The sequence below is a fragment of the Gossypium hirsutum genome, chromosome A04 (assembly GCF_007990345.1).
Source record: "Gossypium hirsutum isolate 1008001.06 chromosome A04, Gossypium_hirsutum_v2.1, whole genome shotgun sequence".
Taxonomy (NCBI): Eukaryota; Viridiplantae; Streptophyta; class Magnoliopsida; order Malvales; family Malvaceae; genus Gossypium; species Gossypium hirsutum.
The window spans coordinates 30,827,236-30,836,653 of NC_053427.1; positions in this window are offsets into that span (position 1 = coordinate 30,827,236).

Genomic DNA, 9,418 nt, shown 5'->3' on the forward strand with positions numbered 1-9,418 from the left:
AAGCCTTCGGGACTTAGCCCGGACAGCATTCAATTAATCATGCACATCTCACAATAATTCATGGCACATTCATATTTCATTTTCGTTTACGAAACTCAAACACAAGGCACATATTGTCCTTGCACATTCGGCTCAATAGCCACACATAGAGCATGATTTAATCACATCAAAATTTAAGCTCTCTTACTCAAGAACTTACCTTGGGTGTTGTCGAACAATTCCGCTAGCTATTCAACCACTTTTTCCTTCCCTTTATCGGTTTTATTTCCCCTTTGCTCTTGAGCTTAATCAAACAAATAAATTGATTTCATCATTTAGGCATCAAAAGATGAACACAAGGCACTTAGCCCATATTTATACATTAGACATTAAAGTCTCATACATGCAAACATCATGCATCAACACAACATATTAGCTAATTTCTTTACCCTTGGCCGAATATGCATGTCCATTTTTGGGGTCGATTTCAACACTTAATACACACATATACACACTAGTAAAGCATCCTCCCCCTTTTCATCAATTTAACACATGCATTGCTCATTAACATGCAAAGTTACATTCGGCCTTAGCACACATCTTGCTAGCCGATTCTTCTCCATTTAACAACCAATGCACATATGTGCTCACACAAAAAAAATGCTAAAAAGGAGGTTCAATAATCATCAAGCCATCATCACATGCATCATTAACAAGCTTCATATTTTGCATGCAATGGCATTAACACCACCTCCACCTAGGCCGAATCTTAACTCATCCTCATGCCTCATCACCACAACATCAAACATCAACCAAGAATGATTCATCCATGGTCAAGTGCCATTTCCATCACATAGCAAGATTTAGACCATGGGTTAGGTAGAACTCAAGCTAACAACTAAAACATGCATGCCTCTCATGGAACATCATCAAACATACCTTAGCCTAGCTACATGCATGGCCGAATCTCTTCACCTTTCTTCTTCTTTCCTCCTTAAAATTTTTGGCCAAGGATGAACCAAAGGATGAGAAAATTTTTCTTTGTTTTTCTTTCTAGTTTTTGGCAAGCATGAAGATGAGAAAAGGATGAACAAAATTCCCCCCTTTCTCTTCTTTAGCTCACGGCGATGGGGGGACAAACACTACACACACATTTTTTTTCTTTTGTTTTCCATTTCTTTATTACCCATACTCCTTATTTTATTCTTCCACTAACAAAACATGTTTCATGACATGTTTTACCCATCCTTCCTTGTCATGTCCGGCCACTACTCATTAGGGGGGGAATTTGACATGCAAGTCCCCCCCTTTGTCCACATGCACTAATAGGTCCTCACACATTGACCTATCACATTTTAGAATTTTCTCACATAAGTCCTATTGACTAAATTCACATGAAATCAACCAAATTGAAGCTTGAAATTTTCACACATTCATAATTACATATTCTACACAATAAGTATCACATTCAAACATTTCGGTGACTCGGTTTAGCGGTCCCGAAACCACTTCCCGACTAGGGTCAACTTTGGGCTGTCACATATATTGTTCCCTGGTAAATTAAAATCTCATTGGTCAAGTCCCTTTGAAATAGCTCAAGTATACTCGCATGTAGCTGATAGTATCAAAGACCTGAAAATGGGGGTCACATTCAAAGTTAATTGACAATGCTTAAAGCACTAGGGGTATGTGGATCGTGACAAGCAATCCATAGACCTCTGAGATGTTTGAGTTGGCAGTTTTGTTTTTATTTTTTCTTTCTTTAATTGATTTACTTTCATTTTGTTTTTATTAATTGTTATCATTAATTATTTAATGTTGTTTCATTTCTATTTTTATCTTTGATTACTGAGCAGTTTCTCTAGATTTCTAGAGACAGAAGAAAAGTGTGGGATTATCAGTTGTGATACTAAAAGGACTTTGCCATAGCATCTCAGAAGAAAATTATGCCACAAAAAAATGGATGAATAAATTTCGAGGTACAATCTAACATAGGTTGACCGGACAGAAAAGTCCAAGGGAGAGATTTTTGAATAGATGGGCCCATTCTATTACTTTGGTAGCCACAATGAGGAAAAGCCAAAACATTTATTTTAGGGAAAGGTCACCTCACATTTTGCCCCCCAAAAATCCCATTATTTTTCCCTCCTCCACGCCACAAAGATTACTCTACACATTTCATTTTTCTGAATTAACAACATTATCTCATCTATTCACCTCTTGTCAACTGCTTATGTTTCCCACAAAGTTTCCATCTTTACCATTTCTTTCTCTTCAACTTCTCCTACATTTTCTTTGACCACATTTTTCGAGATTTCTTTATGTCCTCCTTCAATGGCATGAGTAAAGATTGCTTCGAAGCCTACTAAATCATTGTGGTCCAGCACTACCCGACCTAAAACCTCTTTCAGCAGTGTTGCAGCCACAAAATACAACAATAACATCTCAAAGTGCCCCTTTTTGTTTCGAACTAGGGTTCTTGTTCAAGGACGAACCACAAATGGGCTATGAAGGGTGGAGTATTTTCTCTTTGCACCTTAAGGATATTGCAGGAAAGGTTGTTTGTGAATTTTATGTACATGTTAATTAACTTGATTCTCCTTTTATCTATGTTCGTGGCACTTCATTTTTTATTTGATGATCATATTAACACTCAATTTGGGATCGCTGATGTGCAATATGAACACACAACCTTCGCTGACAATATCACTGCTGATGGATTAACTCAAGTCTTGAATGATTTATGTGTCAAAGGTACGGGTTGGACTTTTTCCGTCAAGATTGCTATATCGTTGAGAGTACTTCTTTAAAGCCTATAGGAAAAGTGTGGTACCATTTTCTGAAGAGCCACCTCATGCCATCAACTCACAATACAACTATTTCAAATGAAAGGATGCAATGGTGCGCCGAGAAAAATGCTGGCAACCTAAACTTCCCCTCCCCCATTACTGCTTTGTTCTGCACTGTTACAGCCCCTCTCAATGCTGATGAGGATGTCAAACCTAACAAGGGTAAACTGTCTCAAGCCATTTTTTCCAAATTCTAAGGCATTGATGCTTCAAAATAAACTCAAAAAGTTAGGCTACCACTTTTACTACTGCACATTTTCCTATGGCAGCACCCCTAACATCTCACAGATCTTTCAAACAAGAAGTGCTACACTCCTTAAAGCAACTGGAGCAAAGGATTTCCTTGTTTCAAACTCAACAGTTTCAAATAGTTAAAGAGATGGTCAAGTCCTAGCAACAGCAAGCTCAATATTGGACTTATATGAGGAGCAAAGATTTGACTCCTAAAAAATCCCTACAGAAGAACTTTACAAAGCCAATACCAAAATTCCTTTCCTTCCCCACCTCTTTGCTCCCAATTCTTGAAGCTGTGGAAGAGTTGGCTCAAACTTCTACTGCTAAAGCTGAATCCACGAATTTAGGAATCACTGTTGATGAAGGGGAACTGTTGCTGAGGAGCTTGAAAAGATGACATCATTAAATCTTGAGAATGAAGAAGAAAAAGAGAAAGATGAAACTGCCACTGACATTATTGCCACCACAAAAGGTAAGGACCCTATTCCACCCACCCCACCAGCTTCAATGATTGTACAAGACCGTGACATCGATCATCTTATTGATGAACTCACGAAAACTGATTAGGAATGGGACAAAATGAAGCACATGAAGAGTAAGCTGCAATATAAAGTTAGTGCCCGTAAATCCAATCACAAGGCCAAATAAAGTAATTACACTGCCGTCCAAGCTAGGGAAATTGTTTTTCCCTACCTCATGCATTTTATTTATTTTTCCATGACATTTTCTGTACATATCTATATTTTTGTTTTTATGTTAAATAACTGTACATGCATTGAGGAAAATGCATCCCTTAGGTTTAGGGGTGTATTGTGCATTTAGGCTGCATTATATATCTAGTACATACGCTTATCCTAGTCTCAAAATTTGTTTTGCCACTGCCACGTAACTACTAAGTACTATTTTGGCTATGCGGAATACAATCTTTATTTATGGTGTTCAATGAGGAGATTAATTCTTCAATAAACCTACAAAAATGTAACAGTGGATTAGGCGGATTTAGCTTCTGATAGTTTGCTTGAGAATCGACCCCTAAAAACTGAGATATCCTAACTTCTATTACAATTGGTCTATAGTAAGTTATTTTAATAAACTCAGAAAATTTTGAAGATAAGCTCAGTAAAATGGCAGTACTGAATAATGAATAAAATGACAAAGTTTAAGAGAAATCAAGGAAATACCATAAAACACTCCAATGCTTAGAATTTTCAAATAGGTCAACAACACATTGTTTGTTCAATTGTGTTGTTGATTATAAAAAGAGAGTATAGGCAAGAAAGTGTAATAAAGAAAAAGAAGTTTAGGGGCACTCCACTATAGTAATAGGCTAAGTAGCTAAGAAGGTAGTTGTTTGCTCCATCCATCTTCTAAGTCAAAAGCCTTAGCTTTATGAGTGAGTTCTATTCAAATCGTGACATGATTAAGTATCTGGAAATTCAGTGTATGCTCCATTATGATTATCGAGTCAAAGAATTTTGTGACGAGCTGAACCCCCTGTTCTAAAAAAATTGAGTTTAGATGAAAGATGAACTAAGTAAATTAGTAGATATTTGCTATAGTCAAATTACATACAGGAATACGTAGGATTTTTGTTCTTAGGTCAATATTTTTTACACTGCCTTTGCTAAATAAACTTATGAAACTTGAACAAAATTTTTAGACATAGAAATTGATTAGAACTGAAGTATAAAATGCTCTCTATAAAAAAGTGGTTATATAACCATAGTGAGTTTTTGATAAGTCTTGAAATGAGTTATATTTCATGCCTTTAGACTTAGTTAATTACATGTACTTAAGTGATTCTAGTTGCATTTTAAGATATTGCATCAGTATTTTTAGAGCATTGCATTAAAGAGATTGGATTGTGCATACATGTTGCTTTTATTTACCTATTGGAAGGACTTTTTTGGTGGTTGATTGGTAGGTGCAAAGTGTAGGAGAAGGAGTAGAGGGTTGAAGGTTTGAAATGACAAATTTTGGGTAGTTTTCCAACACAAATGCTATGGCAATACCTAGAAGATTCCTAGTTAGCATTTAATGCGTACTGTTCTCAGTCCCAGCTGTACTTGTACCAGAAAAATCCACCTGAATAAGAGAGAAAGGATTATCGACTGATAGACCTACCCTAGAAGTCAAACCTATAAAAGCTAAAAAGGGATCCCTAGAAAGGGGCAATTTTTTCAAATAGAAGAAAAATAGGAGCAGATTTTGACTGGAAAGGAGGGAAGGACCAAGAAGGAAGGCGATTAAAGAAGTAGAAGATGACTACATCATCTTTGCAAGCTATAAGACATTGTGTTGCTGGTGTTGATAGCTGAATAGGAAAAAGCCAACATCTTAGAATTTCTTTTTGATTCTTATCACATTTCCTGTAGAACTTAATTGTAAAATATGATGTTGATTATTGCATTAAACTTGAACTCAATTTACCCAGCTATGAGCTAAATCTCTTAGGCTTGCGATTAATTAGCTGAACCCTTTAAATTCTATTAATGTTCACAATTTAAGTTGGAATTATTTCATACTTATTACAGGTTGTTTATTGACGAATATGTAGCAAGTTATTAAGATAACTTAATGTCGGCAGGTTTAGGTTATTTGGATAAACATTGGATAATAAGAGTGATTGAAAATTTATTTCTTTGCAGCAAGCTCTAGACATAAAGCCTTGCCTCATTCGAAAGAGGGTAGAAAATATTAGTGGTAGCCAAACTTAAGTCTATAGAGATATAGTACCTTAGGGAAGGTAGCCTAAGGTTTGCTCTCGAGAGTAGCAGATTATTATAGAAACCTATCAAGCAGTAGAATGTCCAGACTTTGTTGTGGAATTAATAGTTAGAGAAGGTAGATGCATCAGTAATCCCAGTCGTCCTAATCAACATTGGAATTACTTAAGCTTCTTTTTTTTAGTTACTTGGTCATGACATTCTATTTTGTTTACTTGTTTTGAGTTGCACATTTTATACGTCATCATTCTCTCATTTTACCACTACATTCTCACTGTTACTTTGCTTCAGCATTCGTCTAGCTTAACTCTAATAACTCGACCAAATTATACCATTCTAATCCATGTGGAGACGATCTTACTGATCACTTTATTACTTTTTCGACATGTATACTTGCACAATTCTCACATCATGTTCACAAGAGATAGTTACACAACTTGGTGACACTGTCGTATGACCCCTATTTTACCATTTTACCTATATTTTCGTAAAAGTTTCAAAATGGTCCCAATTGTAACAACCCCTACCCGTGTCTGACACTGGGACTGGATACGAGGCATTACCGGACTTAAACATGCACACAAACAAAAACTGTCCCTAAAATTTCATTTAATTCAAAACTGTTCAGACACATGCATAACATCCCTTATTTGGGTCTACGAAGCCCAAAACATACTTTGGAACGGTTTTGGGACTAAACCGAGAACTTACGAAAACTTGGAAAATTTCACACAACAACAAGTCTTTCATTTTAAACATATTTCACTTTAACCAACATCCATGACTATCAACCTCATCACACCAGAAACATAGAACATGACATGATTAATTAAGCTTACAAACCATCGTGAATATGGGCCACATCCCATGGCCATATACGATAACTCAACGTCGATCAATAGGTTAGGCCAAATCATAATAATAATACATGTCATAAAACTAGCTTCCTATACATGCCACTCACTTGATATTTCTAATATTTGAATTAATTCTCCCAAAAGTGATAGCTTGATAGTGTGATTCTGCCTCCGACGATCTCCAACCCCGAGCGACCTGCCAATACTAAAGAAATGGAGAGGAGGGTAATCTTTACGCTTAGTAAGTTCATATGAAATTAATAAGCAATTACTAACATGCTTTTCAAGATAAAACACTATAATTGTACAATTACACATGTTCAGATTGAGCTGTTTTATCGAGTTACAGTTACTAAATCATTTTTATCTTGATCTACAAAACTCCAAATTAAGTTCTGTTAATTTTCATTGAAACTATACTCATATACCTTTCTCCTATAAAATTTTTAGAATTTTTACATAGCCAATTATTACAGTTTATTCATTAAAATTTTCCCTCTTTTAGTGTTCGGCTACTCTGACCTCTGTTCACTACGAATCAATTTTCTCTCTGAACAGAATTCAAAGGGATATGCCGTTTATTTCTCTTAAAAATATACTCAATAATTAATCTATATATTTAAATTATAACTCCTAATTATGTTTTCACAATTGTTAGTGAATTTCTCAAATAGGAACAGGGGATCTCGAAGTCATTCAGACTCTGTCTCACAACAATTTAAATATCTCATAACATAAAATTCAATTGCATGTACCATTTCTTCTATGTGAAACTAGACTCATTGAGATTTAATCTCATATTTATTCAGCCCCTAACTCAATTTTCACAATTTATGGTGAATTTCCAAAGTTGCATCACTGCAGTAACCCAAAACTGCCAAGGCTAAATTTACTCAATCACAACTATTATTCACTAAATCCATACAATATCATTTCATCCATCATGGAAAGAACACATAATTATGCTTCATAGGCATATATCCATAATCTCAATGTCATCAAGTATCAAGAATTATTCCTCATCATGTCATTTTCATAGTATTCACCAATACTATATACTTCATATATCAAGACATCACACATAAGTTTAGTGTACATACCTGTACAACTTTTAATTTAACTTAAAAACATAGTCACTAATGGCTTGTCTCATTAGGACCATTATCGAATACTCCGTCAAATTACCCATTGAACACTCGGGATATAATCGAATACACGGAAGCCTGCAGCTAGACAAACTCAATAGCCTACGGTTTATGTAGCAAAGCTACCATAATCTCACCCATAATGAACTCAGAACGCAACTCAACGAGCTCGGGTGTTCGCATCTCCATAATGAACTCGAAACACAACTGAACGAGTTCGGATTCTTGCATCCATAGGTGAACTCGGAACGCAACTCAACAAGTTCAGATGCCTCATAATTCTCACGAACTTGGACCATAACTCAATGAGTTCGGATTTAAATTTCCTAGTGACATGTCACTTGTATCCTAACCTATTCCTAAGGTTCAAATGAGCTCTTTCCTCGATCATACGCCTTTGCCATCTTTCTCGTGATGTCAATATCGATACTCCGGGGGCAACTCATATTTTCAAGTATTCCACATGATTTGTATAATAATTCAACAATAATCATAGCATGCAACAATTCGTAAATAATAATCATCATACCATTATAAAGACATCAACAACATATAGTAATGTTACATCAATTGCATAATATCAAATTATTCACATATATGTATACTTACAATTCATATAATATCATAACATTAACATTAAAATACATTAAAATACACATTGCATTAGTAAAATCATATGAACTTACCTTGTATGCGAAAATGGTCATTTTTACCATTTTGTCCACAACTTGGTATTTTACCGATTTTAGCTTGAATTTCGATTTTCCTTACTCTATCATTTCAAATATAGCCTAATTACGACTCATATTATTCAAATCAACCCAAAATCATATTTTGGAAAAATTATAATTTTGCCCCTAAGCTTTCACATATTTACACTTTTGCCCCAAATCTTGTAAATTAAATTTCACACTATTTTCTTATGTTTTATGACATGTTGATCATTTTTCCCTTCTATAGAAACATCCAATTCTCACTCTAACATGTATTTATGAACATTAGGTATTTTACCGATTATGTCATTTTACTCGTTTTCACATAAAATCGCTTAGCAAAAGTCATTTATCTAACACCCAACCTTCATTTTCTATCATTAGACATCAAAATACATGCATATTATTCATGGGTAAATTTTTAGACATGAACCTTAGCTCAAACTAATGGTAGAAATAAGTAGAACAAGTTACCGAGATTTCAAAAATGTAAAGAACTTTAAAAACGGGGAAAGGATGGACTTACAATCAAGCTTGGAAGTTTTAGAAACCCTAGCCATGTCTTCCATCTCCATATACGGTTATGGCATGAGAAAATGAAGAAGATGACATCTTTTTCTTAATTATTTTTGCTTTATTTACCAATTTACTAAAATACCCTTAATAAAAAATAAATAAAAACATACCATGCTATGTCCATCTTTGTCCACTAATTACAAAATGGGCTATTTACTATTTATGGATCCCCAATTTAAAAACCTATTACTCACAAGTACTTAGTACCTTTGTAAACTAGAATACATATTTTGCAACTTTTACAATTTAGTCCTTTCGACTAAATTGAGTGCCCAAAAGTCAAAATTTTCGAACGAGGTTTTCGTGAAATTATTCCGTAAAATCGTAGACCATAAAAAT